General features: G+C 45.1%; 13 non-coding genes across 13 annotated transcripts; all 13 read right to left on the bottom strand.

Annotated features, from left to right (window-relative positions):
- Nucleotides 1-255: 255 nt before the first annotated feature.
- Nucleotides 256-446, bottom strand: LOC141199840 (U2 spliceosomal RNA). Its single transcript, XR_012271582.1, has one exon. It is a non-coding gene; the product is annotated as a U2 spliceosomal RNA (small nuclear RNA).
- A 1,121-nt stretch (nucleotides 447-1,567) lies between these two features.
- On the bottom strand, nucleotides 1,568-1,758 carry LOC141199839 (U2 spliceosomal RNA). The gene has a single exon (XR_012271581.1). It is a non-coding gene; the product is annotated as a U2 spliceosomal RNA (small nuclear RNA).
- Nucleotides 1,759-2,883: 1,125 nt separating this feature from the next.
- Nucleotides 2,884-3,074, bottom strand: LOC141199838 (U2 spliceosomal RNA). Its single transcript, XR_012271580.1, has one exon. It is a non-coding gene; the product is annotated as a U2 spliceosomal RNA (small nuclear RNA).
- Nucleotides 3,075-4,192: 1,118 nt separating this feature from the next.
- On the bottom strand, nucleotides 4,193-4,383 carry LOC141199837 (U2 spliceosomal RNA). Its single transcript, XR_012271579.1, has one exon. It is a non-coding gene; the product is annotated as a U2 spliceosomal RNA (small nuclear RNA).
- A 1,121-nt stretch (nucleotides 4,384-5,504) lies between these two features.
- LOC141199836 (U2 spliceosomal RNA) lies at nucleotides 5,505-5,695 on the bottom strand. Its single transcript, XR_012271578.1, has one exon. It is a non-coding gene; the product is annotated as a U2 spliceosomal RNA (small nuclear RNA).
- Nucleotides 5,696-6,816: 1,121 nt separating this feature from the next.
- Nucleotides 6,817-7,007, bottom strand: LOC141201281 (U2 spliceosomal RNA). Its single transcript, XR_012272847.1, has one exon. It is a non-coding gene; the product is annotated as a U2 spliceosomal RNA (small nuclear RNA).
- A 1,121-nt stretch (nucleotides 7,008-8,128) lies between these two features.
- On the bottom strand, nucleotides 8,129-8,319 carry LOC141199835 (U2 spliceosomal RNA). The gene has a single exon (XR_012271577.1). It is a non-coding gene; the product is annotated as a U2 spliceosomal RNA (small nuclear RNA).
- Nucleotides 8,320-9,438: 1,119 nt separating this feature from the next.
- LOC141199834 (U2 spliceosomal RNA) lies at nucleotides 9,439-9,629 on the bottom strand. Its single transcript, XR_012271576.1, has one exon. It is a non-coding gene; the product is annotated as a U2 spliceosomal RNA (small nuclear RNA).
- Nucleotides 9,630-10,749: 1,120 nt separating this feature from the next.
- On the bottom strand, nucleotides 10,750-10,940 carry LOC141200749 (U2 spliceosomal RNA). The gene has a single exon (XR_012272460.1). It is a non-coding gene; the product is annotated as a U2 spliceosomal RNA (small nuclear RNA).
- A 1,124-nt stretch (nucleotides 10,941-12,064) lies between these two features.
- LOC141199833 (U2 spliceosomal RNA) lies at nucleotides 12,065-12,255 on the bottom strand. Its single transcript, XR_012271575.1, has one exon. It is a non-coding gene; the product is annotated as a U2 spliceosomal RNA (small nuclear RNA).
- A 1,124-nt stretch (nucleotides 12,256-13,379) lies between these two features.
- Nucleotides 13,380-13,570, bottom strand: LOC141200415 (U2 spliceosomal RNA). The gene has a single exon (XR_012272136.1). It is a non-coding gene; the product is annotated as a U2 spliceosomal RNA (small nuclear RNA).
- Nucleotides 13,571-14,691: 1,121 nt separating this feature from the next.
- On the bottom strand, nucleotides 14,692-14,882 carry LOC141199832 (U2 spliceosomal RNA). Its single transcript, XR_012271574.1, has one exon. It is a non-coding gene; the product is annotated as a U2 spliceosomal RNA (small nuclear RNA).
- Nucleotides 14,883-16,003: 1,121 nt separating this feature from the next.
- On the bottom strand, nucleotides 16,004-16,194 carry LOC141200781 (U2 spliceosomal RNA). Its single transcript, XR_012272491.1, has one exon. It is a non-coding gene; the product is annotated as a U2 spliceosomal RNA (small nuclear RNA).
- Nucleotides 16,195-17,176: the final 982 nt, after the last annotated feature.

Raw genomic sequence — 17,176 nt, 5'->3', positions numbered from 1 at the left:
ATCCAAAAGGAAGTATAGAGGGAGAGCTAGATAGATAGCATTGCATTACATTACATTACATGGCAATGCAATGCACAGTTGCTGAAGTTGAACCAAAATGAGCTTGTCATCTGGCTTCTGCAACTTTTAACATGAAAAATCCAATGAGGAGAAGAAAAGCAAAGCCAAAGAGTCCATCCCAAAATCCGACAAACAAGCAAAATGAACAAAAAGCATTGAATTCAATTCTTTCTGATTTTAGAAACTGCATTAAAGAAGGGGTGCACCGGTCCTGGAGATACTGCAATACCAGGTCAATGCGTGGAGTGGACAGAGCAAGCTCTTTTTCCATCTCCCTGTTCTAAAAATCCATTTAATATATGGTCCCCAGATAGGGGACGTATCAGATATTAAACTGATAAGAACAGATACTACACTTGATCTTAGCCAAAAGGCCGAGAAGCGATAACCAGAATTGGTTTCCGACTACGGTGCCACCCAAGGATTCTGAAAAGTCCATTTGTGGAGATGGCCACCTGGACTCCCGTTAAGAAGACATGCTGTCAACCTCTAGATCCCTCACATGCCTGCACTTTTCGGCTTGCTGCTGCTGCAATCCACGCGTTTTAGATCTGCATAACTCCACCTCTTTTAGCACAGTACCCTCAACCCCCGGCTGTTCCCACCCGCCTCAACACCGTTGGAAGGGAGGAGAACCAATTAAGGCGGGGGGGGGGGTGGAACGAGCAGCTGTCTACCCTTAGCAGGAGGGTTGCTGATTAATTACCTCTCCTGCTGCTGCTGCTGCTGGCTGTCCAGCAGCAGACTGAAGGTGGCTGCTGCTGTGCGCAGGTATATAAAGGCTCAGAGCCTATTATGACACGCGCAGCCAGCGTTCCATTGCCACATTCCGTCTACTGCAGGCGGGATACCTGGATGGCTGAATGTCACTGAGAAGCTCACAGAGACCGCCATAAGCAACAGTTTAAAAGAATGCCACAAACTAATCAACCAAACTTTTTGGGTTGGTTTCTCTTTTATAGTCTGCAGGCATTAAATGAAAGAAGTCAGTGTTCCAGCAGAGGGAGACAACGTTTCAGAAAAGGCATTGTAGCAAACCAAAAAAGAAATTTTAAGCGCAGCAGAGTAACCAGCTCACATACCTGTTAGCTCAGGTGAGTTTAAAAGGCTGCTGTTGATAACAAGGGCATTTGCTAAATAGATGGTGTGTGTGCAACAATATACTGAAAGGTCAATTATATTGTGCAGCTTATCTCACCACCTGTAGTTATTTAGGTGAAAGCTCCAAAATGCTTGCCTAATATGTCTGTTTATCCAAAAGGAAGTATAGAGGGAGAGCTAGATAGATAGCATTGCATTACATTACATTACATGGCAATGCAATGCACAGTTGCTGAAGTTGAACCAAAATGAGCTTGTCATCTGGCTTCTGCAACTTTTAACATGAAAAATCCAATGAGGAGAAGAAAAGCAAAGCCAAAGAGTTCATCCCAAAATCCGACAAACAAGCAAAATGAACAAAAAGCATTGAATTCAATTCTTTCTGATTTTAGAAACTGCATTAAAGAAGGGGTGCACCGGTCCTGGAGATACTGCAATACCAGGTCAATGCGTGGAGTGGACAGAGCAAGCTCTTTTTCCATCTCCCTGTTCTAAAAATCCATTTAATATATGGTCCCCAGATAGGGGACGTATCAGATATTAAACTGATAAGAACAGATACTACACTTGATCTTAGCCAAAAGGCCGAGAAGCGATAACCAGAATTGGTTTCCGACTACGGTGCCACCCAAGGATTCTGAAAAGTCCATTTGTGGAGATGGCCACCTGGACTCCCGTTAAGAAGACATGCTGTCAACCTCTAGATCCCTCACATGCCTGCACTTTTCGGCTTGCTGCTGCTGCAATCCACGCGTTTTAGATCTGCATAACTCCACCTCTTTTAGCACAGTACCCTCAACCCCCGGCTGTTCCCACCCGCCTCAACACCGTTGGAAGGGAGGAGAACCAATTAAGGCGGGGGGGGGGGGTGGAACGAGCAGCTGTCTACCCTTAGCAGGAGGGTTGCTGATTAATTACCTCTCCTGCTGCTGCTGCTGCTGCTGGCTGTCCAGCAGCAGACTGAAGGTGGCTGCTGCTGTGCGCAGGTATATAAAGGCTCAGAGCCTATTATGACACGCGCAGCCAGCGTTCCATTGCCACATTCCGTCTACTGCAGGCGGGATACCTGGATGGCTGAATGTCACTGAGAAGCTCACAGAGACCGCCATAAGCAACAGTTTAAAAGAATGCCACAAACTAATCAACCAAACTTTTTGGGTTGGTTTCTCTTTTATAGTCTGCAGGCATTAAATGAAAGAAGTCAGTGTTCCAGCAGAGGGAGACAACGTTTCAGAAAAGGCATTGTAGCAAACCAAAAAAGAAATTTTAAGCGCAGCAGAGTAACCAGCTCACATACCTGTTAGCTCAGGTGAGTTTAAAAGGCTGCTGTTGATAACAAGGGCATTTGCTAAATAGATGGTGTGTGTGCAACAATATACTGAAAGGTCAATTATATTGTGCAGCTTATCTCACCACCTGTAGTTATTTAGGTGAAAGCTCCAAAATGCTTGCCTAATATGTCTGTTTATCCAAAAGGAAGTATAGAGGGAGAGCTAGATAGATAGCATTGCATTACATTACATTACATGGCAATGCAATGCACAGTTGCTGAAGTTGAACCAAAATGAGCTTGTCATCTGGCTTCTGCAACTTTTAACATGAAAAATCCAATGAGGAGAAGAAAAGCAAAGCCAAAGAGTCCATCCCAAAATCCGACAAACAAGCAAAATGAACAAAAAGCATTGAATTCAATTCTTTCTGATTTTAGAAACTGCATTAAAGAAGGGGTGCACCGGTCCTGGAGATACTGCAATACCAGGTCAATGCGTGGAGTGGACAGAGCAAGCTCTTTTTCCATCTCCCTGTTCTAAAAATCCATTTAATATATGGTCCCCAGATAGGGGACGTATCAGATATTAAACTGATAAGAACAGATACTACACTTGATCTTAGCCAAAAGGCCGAGAAGCGATAACCAGAATTGGTTTCCGACTACGGTGCCACCCAAGGATTCTGAAAAGTCCATTTGTGGAGATGGCCACCTGGACTCCCGTTAAGAAGACATGCTGTCAACCTCTAGATCCCTCACATGCCTGCACTTTTCGGCTTGCTGCTGCTGCAATCCACGCGTTTTAGATCTGCATAACTCCACCTCTTTTAGCACAGTACCCTCAACCCCCGGCTGTTCCCACCCGCCTCAACACCGTTGGAAGGGAGGAGAACCAATTAAGGCGGGGGGGGGTGGAACGAGCAGCTGTCTACCCTTAGCAGGAGGGTTGCTGATTAATTACCTCTCCTGCTGCTGCTGCTGCTGGCTGTCCAGCAGCAGACTGAAGGTGGCTGCTGCTGTGCGCAGGTATATAAAGGCTCAGAGCCTATTATGACACGCGCAGCCAGCGTTCCATTGCCACATTCGTCTACTGTAGGCGGGATACCTGGATGGCTGAATGTCACTGAGAAGCTCACAGAGACCGCCATAAGCAACAGTTTAAAAGAATGCCACAAACTAATCAACCAAACTTTTTGGGTTGGTTTCTCTTTTATAGTCTGCAGGCATTAAATGAAAGAAGTCAGTGTTCCAGCAGAGGGAGACAACGTTTCAGAAAAGGCATTGTAGCAAACCAAAAAAGAAATTTTAAGCGCAGCAGAGTAACCAGCTCACATACCTGTTAGCTCAGGTGAGTTTAAAAGGCTGCTGTTGATAACAAGGGCATTTGCTAAATAGATGGTGTGTGTGCAACAATATACTGAAAGGTCAATTATATTGTGCAGCTTATCTCACCACCTGTAGTTATTTAGGTGAAAGCTCCAAAATGCTTGCCTAATATGTCTGTTTATCCAAAAGGAAGTATAGAGGGAGAGCTAGATAGATAGCATTGCATTACATTACATTACATGGCAATGCAATGCACAGTTGCTGAAGTTGAACCAAAATGAGCTTGTCATCTGGCTTCTGCAACTTTTAACATGAAAAATCCAATGAGGAGAAGAAAAGCAAAGCCAAAGAGTCCATCCCAAAATCCGACAAACAAGCAAAATGAACAAAAAGCATTGAATTCAATTCTTTCTGATTTTAGAAACTGCATTAAAGAAGGGGTGCACCGGTCCTGGAGATACTGCAATACCAGGTCAATGCGTGGAGTGGACAGAGCAAGCTCTTTTTCCATCTCCCTGTTCTAAAAATCCATTTAATATATGGTCCCCAGATAGGGGACGTATCAGATATTAAACTGATAAGAACAGATACTACACTTGATCTTAGCCAAAAGGCCGAGAAGCGATAACCAGAATTGGTTTCCGACTACGGTGCCACCCAAGGATTCTGAAAAGTCCATTTGTGGAGATGGCCACCTGGACTCCCGTTAAGAAGACATGCTGTCAACCTCTAGATCCCTCACATGCCTGCACTTTTCGGCTTGCTGCTGCTGCAATCCACGCGTTTTAGATCTGCATAACTCCACCTCTTTTAGCACAGTACCCTCAACCCCCGGCTGTTCCCACCCGCCTCAACACCGTTGGAAGGGAGGAGAACCAATTAAGGCGGGGGGGGGGGTGGAACGAGCAGCTGTCTACCCTTAGCAGGAGGGTTGCTGATTAATTACCTCTCCTGCTGCTGCTGCTGCTGGCTGTCCAGCAGCAGACTGAAGGTGGCTGCTGCTGTGCGCAGGTATATAAAGGCTCAGAGCCTATTATGACACGCGCAGCCAGCGTTCCATTGCCACATTCCGTCTACTGCAGGCGGGATACCTGGATGGCTGAATGTCACTGAGAAGCTCACAGAGACCGCCATAAGCAACAGTTTAAAAGAATGCCACAGACTAATCAACCAAACTTTTTGGGTTGGTTTCTCTTTTATAGTCTGCAGGCATTAAATGAAAGAAGTCAGTGTTCCAGCAGAGGGAGACAACGTTTCAGAAAAGGCATTGTAGCAAACCAAAAAAGAAATTTTAAGCGCAGCAGAGTAACCAGCTCACATACCTGTTAGCTCAGGTGAGTTTAAAAGGCTGCTGTTGATAACAAGGGCATTTGCTAAATAGATGGTGTGTGTGCAACAATATACTGAAAGGTCAATTATATTGTGCAGCTTATCTCACCACCTGTAGTTATTTAGGTGAAAGCTCCAAAATGCTTGCCTAATATGTCTGTTTATCCAAAAGGAAGTATAGAGGGAGAGCTAGATAGATAGCATTGCATTACATTACATTACATGGCAATGCAATGCACAGTTGCTGAAGTTGAACCAAAATGAGCTTGTCATCTGGCTTCTGCAACTTTTAACATGAAAAATCCAATGAGGAGAAGAAAAGCAAAGCCAAAGAGTCCATCCCAAAATCCGACAAACAAGCAAAATGAACAAAAAGCATTGAATTCAATTCTTTCTGATTTTAGAAACTGCATTAAAGAAGGGGTGCACCGGTCCTGGAGATACTGCAATACCAGGTCAATGCGTGGAGTGGACAGAGCAAGCTCTTTTTCCATCTCCCTGTTCTAAAAATCCATTTAATATATGGTCCCCAGATAGGGGACGTATCAGATATTAAACTGATAAGAACAGATACTACACTTGATCTTAGCCAAAAGGCCGAGAAGCGATAACCAGAATTGGTTTCCGACTACGGTGCCACCCAAGGATTCTGAAAAGTCCATTTGTGGAGATGGCCACCTGGACTCCCGTTAAGAAGACATGCTGTCAACCTCTAGATCCCTCACATGCCTGCACTTTTCGGCTTGCTGCTGCTGCAATCCACGCGTTTTAGATCTGCATAACTCCACCTCTTTTAGCACAGTACCCTCAACCCCCGGCTGTTCCCACCCGCCTCAACACCGTTGGAAGGGAGGAGAACCAATTAAGGCGGGGGGGGGGGTGGAACGAGCAGCTGTCTACCCTTAGCAGGAGGGTTGCTGATTAATTACCTCTCCTGCTGCTGCTGCTGCTGGCTGTCCAGCAGCAGACTGAAGGTGGCTGCTGCTGTGCGCAGGTATATAAAGGCTCAGAGCCTATTATGACACGCGCAGCCAGCGTTCCATTGCCACATTCCGTCTACTGCAGGCGGGATACCTGGATGGCTGAATGTCACTGAGAAGCTCACAGAGACCGCCATAAGCAACAGTTTAAAAGTATGCCACAAACTAATCAACCAAACTTTTTGGGTTGGTTTCTCTTTTATAGTCTGCAGGCATTAAATGAAAGAAGTCAGTGTTCCAGCAGAGGGAGACAACGTTTCAGAAAAGGCATTGTAGCAAACCAAAAAAGAAATTTTAAGCGCAGCAGAGTAACCAGCTCACATACCTGTTAGCTCAGGTGAGTTTAAAAGGCTGCTGTTGATAACAAGGGCATTTGCTAAATAGATGGTGTGTGTGCAACAATATACTGAAAGGTCAATTATATTGTGCAGCTTATCTCACCACCTGTAGTTATTTAGGTGAAAGCTCCAAAATGCTTGCCTAATATGTCTGTTTATCCAAAAGGAAGTATAGAGGGAGAGCTAGATAGATAGCATTGCATTACATTACATTACATGGCAATGCAATGCACAGTTGCTGAAGTTGAACAAAAATGAGCTTGTCATCTGGCTTCTGCAACTTTTAACATGAAAAATCCAATGAGGAGAAGAAAAGCAAAGCCAAAGAGTCCATCCCAAAATCCGACAAACAAGCAAAATGAACAAAAAGCATTGAATTCAATTCTTTCTGATTTTAGAAACTGCATTAAAGAAAGGGTGCACCGGTCCTGGAGATACTGCAATACCAGGTCAATGCGTGGAGTGGACAGAGCAAGCTCTTTTTCCATCTCCCTGTTCTAAAAATCCATTTAATATATGGTCCCCAGATAGGGGACGTATCAGATATTAAACTGATAAGAACAGATACTACACTTGATCTTAGCCAAAAGGCCGAGAAGCGATAACCAGAATTGGTTTCCGACTACGGTGCCACCCAAGGATTCTGAAAAGTCCATTTGTGGAGATGGCCACCTGGACTCCCGTTAAGAAGACATGCTGTCAACCTCTAGATCCCTCACATGCCTGCACTTTTCGGCTTGCTGCTGCTGCAATCCACGCGTTTTAGATCTGCATAACTCCACCTCTTTTAGCACAGTACCCTCAACCCCCGGCTGTTCCCACCCGCCTCAACACCGTTGGAAGGGAGGAGAACCAATTAAGGCGGGGGGGGGGGTGGAACGAGCAGCTGTCTACCCTTAGCAGGAGGGTTGCTGATTAATTACCTCTCCTGCTGCTGCTGCTGCTGGCTTTCCAGCAGCAGACTGAAGGTGGCTGCTGCTGTGCGCAGGTATATAAAGGCTCAGAGCCTATTATGACACGCGCAGCCAGCGTTCCATTGCCACATTCCGTCTACTGCAGGCGGGATACCTGGATGGCTGAATGTCACTGAGAAGCTCACAGAGACCGCCATAAGCAACAGTTTAAAAGAATGCCACAGACTAATCAACCAAACTTTTTGGGTTGGTTTCTCTTTTATAGTCTGCAGGCATTAAATGAAAGAAGTCAGTGTTCCAGCAGAGGGAGACAACGTTTCAGAAAAGGCATTGTAGCAAACCAAAAAAGAAATTTTAAGCGCAGCAGAGTAACCAGCTCACACACCTGTTAGCTCAGGTGAGTTTAAAAGGCTGCTGTTGATAACAAGGGCATTTGCTAAATAGATGGTGTGTGTGCAACAATATACTGAAAGGTCAATTATATTGTGCAGCTTATCTCACCACCTGTAGTTATTTAGGTGAAAGCTCCAAAATGCTTGCCTAATATGTCTGTTTATCCAAAAGGAAGTATAGAGGGAGAGCTAGATAGATAGCATTGCATTACATTACATTACATGGCAATGCAATGCACAGTTGCTGAAGTTGAACCAAAATGAGCTTGTCATCTGGCTTCTGCAACTTTTAACATGAAAAATCCAATGAGGAGAAGAAAAGCAAAGCCAAAGAGTCCATCCCAAAATCCGACAAACAAGCAAAATGAACAAAAAGCATTGAATTCAATTCTTTCTGATTTTAGAAACTGCATTAAAGAAGGGGTGCACCGGTCCTGGAGATACTGCAATACCAGGTCAATGCGTGGAGTGGACAGAGCAAGCTCTTTTTCCATCTCCCTGTTCTAAAAATCCATTTAATATATGGTCCCCAGATAGGGGACGTATCAGATATTAAACTGATAAGAACAGATACTACACTTGATCTTAGCCAAAAGGCCGAGAAGCGATAACCAGAATTGGTTTCCGACTACGGTGCCACCCAAGGATTCTGAAAAGTCCATTTGTGGAGATGGCCACCTGGACTCCCGTTAAGAAGACATGCTGTCAACCTCTAGATCCCTCACATGCCTGCACTTTTCGGCTTGCTGCTGCTGCAATCCACGCGTTTTAGATCTGCATAACTCCACCTCTTTTAGCACAGTACCCTCAACCCCCGGCTGTTCCCACCCGCCTCAACATCGTTGGAAGGGAGGAGAACCAATTAAGGCGGGGGGGGGTGGAACGAGCAGCTGTCTACCCTTAGCAGGAGGGTTGCTGATTAATTACCTCTCCTGCTGCTGCTGCTGCTGGCTGTCCAGCAGCAGACTGAAGGTGGCTGCTGCTGTGCGCAGGTATATAAAGGCTCAGAGCCTATTATGACACGCGCAGCCAGCGTTCCATTGCCACATTCCGTCTACTGCAGGCGGGATACCTGGATGGCTGAATGTCACTGAGAAGCTCACAGAGACCGCCATAAGCAACAGTTTAAAAGAATGCCACAGACTAATCAACCAAACTTTTTGGGTTGGTTTCTCTTTTATAGTCTGCAGGCATTAAATGAAAGAAGTCAGTGTTCCAGCAGAGGGAGACAACGTTTCAGAAAAGGCATTGTAGCAAACCAAAAAAGAAATTTTAAGCGCAGCAGAGTAACCAGCTCACATACCTGTTAGCTCAGGTGAGTTTAAAAGGCTGCTGTTGATAACAAGGGCATTTGCTAAATAGATGGTGTGTGTGCAACAATATACTGAAAGGTCAATTATATTGTGCAGCTTATCTCACCACCTGTAGTTATTTAGGTGAAAGCTCCAAAATGCTTGCCTAATATGTCTGTTTATCCAAAAGGAAGTATAGAGGGAGAGCTAGATAGATAGCATTGCATTACATTACATTACATGGCAATGCAATGCACAGTTGCTGAAGTTGAACCAAAATGAGCTTGTCATCTGGCTTCTGCAACTTTTAACATGAAAAATCCAATGAGGAGAAGAAAAGCAAAGCCAAAGAGTCCATCCCAAAATCCGACAAACAAGCAAAATGAACAAAAAGCATTGAATTCAATTCTTTCTGATTTTAGAAACTGCATTAAAGAAGGGGTGCACCGGTCCTGGAGATACTGCAATACCAGGTCAATGCGTGGAGTGGACAGAGCAAGCTCTTTTTCCATCTCCCTGTTCTAAAAATCCATTTAATATATGGTCCCCAGATAGGGGACGTATCAGATATTAAACTGATAAGAACAGATACTACACTTGATCTTAGCCAAAAGGCCGAGAAGCGATAACCAGAATTGGTTTCCGACTACGGTGCCACCCAAGGATTCTGAAAAGTCCATTTGTGGAGATGGCCACCTGGACTCCCGTTAAGAAGACATGCTGTCAACCTCTAGATCCCTCACATGCCTGCACTTTTCGGCTTGCTGCTGCTGCAATCCACGCGTTTTAGATCTGCATAACTCCACCTCTTTTAGCACAGTACCCTCAACCCCCGGCTGTTCCCACCCGCCTCAACATCGTTGGAAGGGAGGAGAACCAATTAAGGCGGGGGGGGGGTGGAACGAGCAGCTGTCTACCCTTAGCAGGAGGGTTGCTGATTAATTACCTCTCCTGCTGCTGCTGCTGCTGGCTGTCCAGCAGCAGACTGAAGGTGGCTGCTGCTGTGCGCAGGTATATAAAGGCTCAGAGCCTATTATGACACGCGCAGCCAGCGTTCCATTGCCACATTCCGTCTACTGCAGGCGGGATACCTGGATGGCTGAATGTCACTGAGAAGCTCACAGAGACCGCCATAAGCAACAGTTTAAAAGAATGCCACAGACTAATCAACCAAACTTTTTGGGTTGGTTTCTCTTTTATAGTCTGCAGGCATTAAATGAAAGAAGTCAGTGTTCCAGCAGAGGGAGACAACGTTTCAGAAAAGGCATTGTAGCAAACCAAAAAAGAAATTTTAAGCGCAGCAGAGTAACCAGCTCACATACCTGTTAGCTCAGGTGAGTTTAAAAGGCTGCTGTTGATAACAAGGGCATTTGCTAAATAGATGGTGTGTGTGCAACAATATACTGAAAGGTCAATTATATTGTGCAGCTTATCTCACCACCTGTAGTTATTTAGGTGAAAGCTCCAAAATGCTTGCCTAATATGTCTGTTTATCCAAAAGGAAGTATAGAGGGAGAGCTAGATAGATAGCATTGCATTACATTACATTACATGGCAATGCAATGCACAGTTGCTGAAGTTGAACCAAAATGAGCTTGTCATCTGGCTTCTGCAACTTTTAACATGAAAAATCCAATGAGGAGAAGAAAAGCAAAGCCAAAGAGTCCATCCCAAAATCCGACAAACAAGCAAAATGAACAAAAAGCATTGAATTCAATTCTTTCTGATTTTAGAAACTGCATTAAAGAAGGGGTGCACCGGTCCTGGAGATACTGCAATACCAGGTCAATGCGTGGAGTGGACAGAGCAAGCTCTTTTTCCATCTCCCTGTTCTAAAAATCCATTTAATATATGGTCCCCAGATAGGGGACGTATCAGATATTAAACTGATAAGAAAAGATACTACACTTGATCTTAGCCAAAAAGCCGAGAAGCGATAACCAGAATTGGTTTCCGACTACGATGCCACCCAAGGATTCTGAAAAGTCCATTTGTGGAGATGGCCACCTGGACTCCCGTTAAGAAGACATGCTGTCAACCTCTAGATCCCTCACATGCCTGCACTTTTCGGCTTGCTGCTGCTGCAATCCACGCGTTTTAGATCTGCATAACTCCACCTCTTTTAGCACAGTACCCTCAACCCCCGGCTGTTCCCACCCGCCTCAACACCGTTGGAAGGGAGGAGAACCAATTAAGGCGGGGGGGGGGGGGGTGGAACGAGCAGCTGTCTACCCTTAGCAGGAGGGTTGCTGATTAATTACCTCTCCTGCTGCTGCTGCTGCTGGCTGTCCAGCAGCAGACTGAAGGTGGCTGCTGCTGTGCGCAGGTATATAAAGGCTCAGAGCCTATTATGACACGCGCAGCCAGCGTTCTATTGCCACATTCCGTCTACTGCAGGCGGGATACCTGGATGGCTGAATGTCACTGAGAAGCTCACAGAGACCGCCATAAGCAACAGTTTAAAAGAATGCCACAGACTAATCAACCAAACTTTTTGGGTTGGTTTCTCTTTTATAGTCTGCAGGCATTAAATGAAAGAAGTCAGTGTTCCAGCAGAGGGAGACAACGTTTCAGAAAAGGCATTGTAGCAAACCAAAAAATAAATTTTAAGCGCAGCAGAGTAACCAGCTCACATACCTGTTAGCTCAGGTGAGTTTAAAAGGCTGCTGTTGATAACAAGGGCATTTGCTAAATAGATGGTGTGTGTGCAACAATATACTGAAAGGTCAATTATATTGTGCAGCTTATCTCACCACCTGTAGTTATTTAGGTGAAAGCTCCAAAATGCTTGCCTAATATGTCTGTTTATCCAAAAGGAAGTATAGAGGGAGAGCTAGATAGATAGCATTGCATTACATTACATTACATGGCAATGCAATGCACAGTTGCTGAACTTGAACCAAAATGAGCTTGTCATCTGGCTTCTGCAACTTTTAACATGAAAAATCCAATGAGGAGAAGAAAAGCAAAGCCAAAGAGTCCATCCCAAAATCCGACAAACAAGCAAAATGAACAAAAAGCATTGAATTCAATTCTTTCTGATTTTAGAAACTGCATTAAAGAAGGGGTGCACCGGTCCTGGAGATACTGCAATACCAGGTCAATGCGTGGAGTGGACAGAGCAAGCTCTTTTTCCATCTCCCTGTTCTAAAAATCCATTTAATATATGGTCCCCAGATAGGGGACGTATCAGATATTAAACTGATAAGAACAGATACTACACTTGATCTTAGCCAAAAGGCCGAGAAGCGATAACCAGAATTGGTTTCCGACTACGGTGCCACCCAAGGATTCTGAAAAGTCCATTTGTGCAGATGGCCACCTGGACTCCCGTTAAGAAGACATGCTGTCAACCTCTAGATCCCTCACATGCCTGCACTTTTCGGCTTGCTGCTGCTGCAATCCACGCGTTTTAGATCTGCATAACTCCACCTCTTTTAGCACAGTACCCTCAACCCCCGGCTGTTCCCACCCGCCTCAACACCGTTGGAAGGGAGGAGAACCAATTAAGGCGGGGGGGGGGGGGGTGGAACGAGCAGCTGTCTACCCTTAGCAGGAGGGTTGCTGATTAATTACCTCTCCTGCTGCTGCTGCTGCTGGCTGTCCAGCAGCAGACTGAAGGTGGCTGCTGCTGTGCGCAGGTATATAAAGGCTCAGAGCCTATTATGACACGCGCAGCCAGCGTTCCATTGCCACATTCCGTCTGCTGCAGGCGGGATACCTGGATGGCTGAATGTCACTGAGAAGCTCACAGAGACCGCCATAAGCAACAGTTTAAAAGAATGCCACAGACTAATCAACCAAACTTTTTGGGTTGGTTTCTCTTTTATAGTCTGCAGGCATTAAATGAAAGAAGTCAGTGTTCCAGCAGAGGGAGACAACGTTTCAGAAAAGGCATTGTAGCAAACCAAAAAAGAAATTTTAAGCGCAGCAGAGTAACCAGCTCACATACCTGTTAGCTCAGGTGAGTTTAAAAGGCTGCTGTTGATAACAAGGGCATTTGCTAAATAGATGGTGTGTGTGCAACAATATACTGAAAGGTCAATTATATTGTGCAGCTTATCTCACCACCTGTAGTTATTTAGGTGAAAGCTCCAAAATGCTTGCCTAATATGTCTGTTTATCCAAAAGGAAGTATAGAGGGAGAGCTAGATAGATAGCATTGCATTACATTACATTACATGGCAATGCAATGCACAGTTGCTGAAGTTGAACCAAAATGAGCTTGTCATCTGGCTTCTGCAACTTTTAACATGAAAAATCCAATGAGGAGAAGAAAAGCAAAGCCAAAGAGTCCATCCCAAAATCCGACAAACAAGCAAAATGAACAAAAAGCATTGAATTCAATTCTTTCTGATTTTAGAAACTGCATTAAAGAAGGGGTGCACCGGTCCTGGAGATACTGCAATACCAGGTCAATGCGTGGAGTGGACAGAGCAAGCTCTTTTTCCATCTCCCTGTTCTAAAAATCCATTTAATATATGGTCCCCAGATAGAGGACGTATCAGATATTAAACTGATAAGAACAGATACTACACTTGATCTTAGCCAAAAGGCCGAGAAGCGATAACCAGAATTGGTTTCCGACTACGGTGCCACCCAAGGATTCTGAAAAGTCCATTTGTGGAGATGGCCACCTGGACTCCCGTTAAGAAGACATGCTGTCAACCTCTAGATCCCTCACATGCCTGCACTTTTCGGCTTGCTGCTGCTGCAATCCACGCGTTTTAGATCTGCATAACTCCACCTCTTTTAGCACAGTACCCTCAACCCCTTGCTGTTCCCACCCGCCTCAACACCGTTGGAAGGGAGGAGAACCAATTAAGGCGGGGGGGGGGGTGGAACGAGCAGCTGTCTACCCTTAGCAGGAGGGTTGCTGATTAATTACCTCTCCTGCTGCTGCTGCTGCTGGCTGTCCAACAGCAGACTGAAGGTGGCTGCTGCTGTGCGCAGGTATATAAAGGCTCAGAGCCTATTATGACACGCGCAGCCAGCGTTCCATTGCCACATTCCGTCTACTGCAGGCGGGATACCTGGATGGCTGAATGTCACTGAGAAGCTCACAGAGACCGCCATAAGCAACAGTTTAAAAGAATGCCACAGACTAATCAACCAAACTTTTTGGGTTGGTTTCTCTTTTATAGTCTGCAGGCATTAAATGAAAGAAGTCAGTGTTCCAGCAGAGGGAGACAACGTTTCAGAAAAGGCATTGTAGCAAACCAAAAAAGAAATTTTAAGCGCAGCAGAGTAACCAGCTCACATACCTGTTAGCTCAGGTGAGTTTAAAAGGCTGCTGTTGATAACAAGGGCATTTGCTAAATAGATGGTGTGTGTGCAACAATATACTGAAAGGTCAATTATATTGTGCAGCTTATCTCACCACCTGTAGTTATTTAGGTGAAAGCTCCAAAATGCTTGCCTAATATGTCTGTTTATCCAAAAGGAAGTATAGAGGGAGAGCTAGATAGATAGCATTGCATTACATTACATTACATGGCAATGCAATGCACAGTTGCTGAAGTTGAACCAAAATGAGCTTGTCATCTGGCTTCTGCAACTTTTAACATGAAAAATCCAATGAGGAGAAGAAAAGCAAAGCCAAAGAGTCCATCCCAAAATCCGACAAACAAGCAAAATGAACAAAAAGCATTGAATTCAATTCTTTCTGATTTTAGAAACTGCATTAAAGAAGGGGTGCACCGGTCCTGGAGATACTGCAATACCAGGTCAATGCGTGGAGTGGACAGAGCAAGCTCTTTTTCCATCTCCCTGTTCTAAAAATCCATTTAATATATGGTCCCCAGATAGGGGACGTATCAGATATTAAACTGATAAGAACAGATACTACACTTGATCTTAGCCAAAAGGCCGAGAAGCGATAACCAGAATTGGTTTCCGACTACGGTGCCACCCAAGGATTCTGAAAAGTCCATTTGTGGAGATGGCCACCTGGACTCCCGTTAAGAAGACATGCTGTCAACCTCTAGATCCCTCACATGCCTGCACTTTTCGGCTTGCTGCTGCTGCAATCCACGCGTTTTAGATCTGCACAACTCCACCTCTTTTAGCACAGTACCCTCAACCCCCGGCTGTTCCCACCCGCCTCAACACCGTTGGAAGGGAGGAGAACCAATTAAGGCGGGGGGGGGGGTGGAACGAGCAGCTGTCTACCCTTAGCAGGAGGGTTGCTGATTAATTACCTCTCCTGCTGCTGCTGCTGCTGGCTGTCCAGCAGCAGACTGAAGGTGGCTGCTGCTGTGCGCAGGTATATAAAGGCTCAGAGCCTATTATGACACGCGCAGCCAGCGTTCCATTGCCACATTCCGTCTACTGCAGGCGGGATACCTGGATGGCTGAATGTCACTGAGAAGCTCACAGAGACCGCCATAAGCAACAGTTTAAAAGAATGCCACAGACTAATCAACCAAACTTTTTGGGTTGGTTTCTCTTTTATAGTCAGCAGGCATTAAATGAAAGAAGTCAGTGTTCCAGCAGAGGGAGACAACGTTTCAGAAAAGGCATTGTAGCAAACCAAAAAAGAAATTTTAAGCGCAGCAGAGTAACCAGCTCACATACCTGTTAGCTCAGGTGAGTTTAAAAGGCTGCTGTTGATAACAAGGGCATTTGCTAAATAGATGGTGTGTGTGCAACAATATACTGAAAGGTCAATTATATTGTGCAGCTTATCTCACCACCTGTAGTTATTTAGGTGAAAGCTCCAAAATGCTTGCCTAATATGTCTGTTTATCCAAAAGGAAGTATAGAGGGAGAGCTAGATAGATAGCATTGCATTACATTACATTACATGGCAATGCAATGCACAGTTGCTGAAGTTGAACCAAAATGAGCTTGTCATCTGGCTTCTGCAACTTTTAACATGAAAAATCCAATGAGGAGAAGAAAAGCAAAGCCAAAGAGTCCATCCCAAAATCCGACAAACAAGCAAAATGAACAAAAAGCATTGAATTCAATTCTTTCTGATTTTAGAAACTGCATTAAAGAAGGGGTGCACCGGTCCTGGAGATACTGCAATACCAGGTCACTGCGTGGAGTGGACAGAGCAAGCTCTTTTTCCATCTCCCTGTTCTAAAAATCCATTTAATATATGGTCCCCAGATAGGGGACGTATCAGATATTAAACTGATAAGAAAAGATACTACACTTGATCTTAGCCAAAAGGCCGAGAAGCGATAACCAGAATTGGTTTCCGACTACGATGCCACCCAAGGATTCTGAAAAGTCCATTTGTGGAGATGGCCACCTGGACTCCCGTTAAGAAGACATGCTGTCAACCTCTAGATCCCTCACATGCCTGCACTTTTCGGCTTGCTGCTGCTGCAATCCACGCGTTTTAGATCTGCATAACTCCACCTCTTTTAGCACAGTACCCTCAACCCCCGGCTGTTCCCACCCGCCTCAACACCGTTGGAAGGGAGGAGAACCAATTAAGGCGGGGGGGGGGGGGGTGGAACGAGCAGCTGTCTACCCTTAGCAGGAGGGTTGCTGATTAATTACCTCTCCTGCTGCTGCTGCTGCTGGCTGTCCAGCAGCAGACTGAAGGTGGCTGCTGCTGTGCGCAGGTATATAAAGGCTCAGAGCCTATTATGACACGCGCAGCCAGCGTTCCATTGCCACATTCCGTCTACTGCAGGCGGGATACCTGGATGGCTGAATGTCACTGAGAAGCTCACAGAGACCGCCATAAGCAACAGTTTAAAAGAATGCCACAGACTAATCAACCAAACTTTTTGGGTTGGTTTCTCTTTTATAGTCTGCAGGCATTAAATGAAAGAAGTCAGTGTTCCAGCAGAGGGAGACAACGTTTCAGAAAAGGCATTGTAGCAAACCAAAAAATAAATTTTAAGCGCAGCAGAGTAACCAGCTCACATACCTGTTAGCTCAGGTGAGTTTAAAAGGCTGCTGTTGATAACAAGGGCATTTGCTAAATAGATGGTGTGTGTGCAACAATATACTGAAAGGTCAATTATATTGTGCAGCTTATCTCACCACCTGTAGTTATTTAGGTGAAAGCTCCAAAATGCTTGCCTAATATGTCTGTTTATCCAAAAGGAAGTATAGAGGGAGAGCTAGATAGATAGCATTGCATTACATTACATTACATGGCAATGCAATGCACAGTTGCTGAAGTTGAACCAAAATGAGCTTGTCATCTG

The sequence above is a fragment of the Phyllobates terribilis genome, unplaced genomic scaffold (assembly GCF_046119375.1).
Source record: "Phyllobates terribilis strain yellow unplaced genomic scaffold, ASM4611937v1 Scaffold_108__1_contigs__length_5656254, whole genome shotgun sequence".
In the NCBI taxonomy this organism is placed as follows: domain Eukaryota; kingdom Metazoa; phylum Chordata; class Amphibia; order Anura; family Dendrobatidae; genus Phyllobates; species Phyllobates terribilis.
Note: the sequence above shows the minus strand (reverse complement) of the source record. Positions and strands in the feature narration are given on the sequence as shown.